The sequence below is a fragment of the Pterocles gutturalis genome, unplaced genomic scaffold (assembly GCF_000699245.1).
Source record: "Pterocles gutturalis isolate BGI_N339 unplaced genomic scaffold, ASM69924v1 scaffold41710, whole genome shotgun sequence".
Lineage (NCBI taxonomy): Eukaryota > Metazoa > Chordata > Aves > Pterocliformes > Pteroclidae > Pterocles > Pterocles gutturalis.
The window spans coordinates 8029-9000 of NW_010139751.1; the positions used below are offsets into that span (position 1 = coordinate 8029).

A 972-nucleotide genomic window follows, 5' to 3' on the forward strand; every position below is an offset into this window, starting at 1 on the left:
CAAGGGCTGGCACTGTGCGGAGGAAGGTCCCCACCTCTGCACGAGGTTCTCAACAATCCCGGCTTTGGCACCAGGTGTTGGTGGGAACCACAGTCCTCACTCTTTTTCCCATGGGGCTTGGCAGCCAGGAGGGTATCCTGCCAAGGAGGAACAGGCTCAGATACTCCCTGAGCCTCCTAAATGGCTGCAGCAGAGCTGGTGCCACCTATGCCTGTCTCCTCACTGTGCCCTGAGGCACCAGCACTCACGCTTTGTCCTGGTTTTCCTGGGAGGAGAGATGTCCTCTCAGAGGTTTTAGGGGGAAGGTGGGACAGGGGGAGAGGTGCCCACCTACTCTGTCCTGATCTTCTCGTAGCAGAGATCTGTTTAGAGATGAGAGAAGCTTTTGCAGTACCAAAGCTTCCCACGAGCAGTACTGCGGGGAGCCTCTGCAGGCAATGGGCAGATGTTTGGAGGAGCAGCTCCTGGGAGAGGAGAGATTCCATATGGCCACAGCATCTGAACCCTTTCTTTTCCTGCTATTAGAAGGATAGCACCTTTTCTCACAGCCTACTAGATTGCCAGCAACAGTTGCCACCCAAAGTAGAAACTGTTTTTCTTCTTATTTCAGTCTGTCCTCTTCCCGCATCTAAGACTTCTGTGTGTTTTGTGGCTTTCATTGCACGGTCTGTAAAACCAAACCCTGGTAAAGCAGCAACGGGGGAGAAAAGAAACCCTTATAAAATACCTTGTCAAGGATTTGATCCTGCTCTCGACCCCCTCCAGCCCCAAGTCTGTTCCCCATACCTGCTGCAGTGGGAGCTCCAGCCTGGCTGAGCCACTGGATCTTCTGTGTAATGCTGTGCTTAGAGAGCAGGAAGCAGGAGTGTTTTGAGATGAGTCAGTTAAAGAATGAAACTGATAGTGGCTTTTAAGGCTGGTTTTGGACTAAGCAATGAAAGCGCCAGCATGCTCTTAGTGCCTTGCTGCCAG

The 972-nt window shown here is 52.2% G+C and overlaps 1 protein-coding gene across 1 annotated transcript in view; it reads left to right on the forward strand.

Annotated features, from left to right (window-relative positions):
- The window catches only part of LOC104469076 (sodium- and chloride-dependent GABA transporter 2-like), an 8855-nt gene that overhangs the window by 464 nt on the left and 7419 nt on the right, over positions 1 to 972 (forward strand). The gene's annotated exons all lie outside the window — the stretch shown is intronic.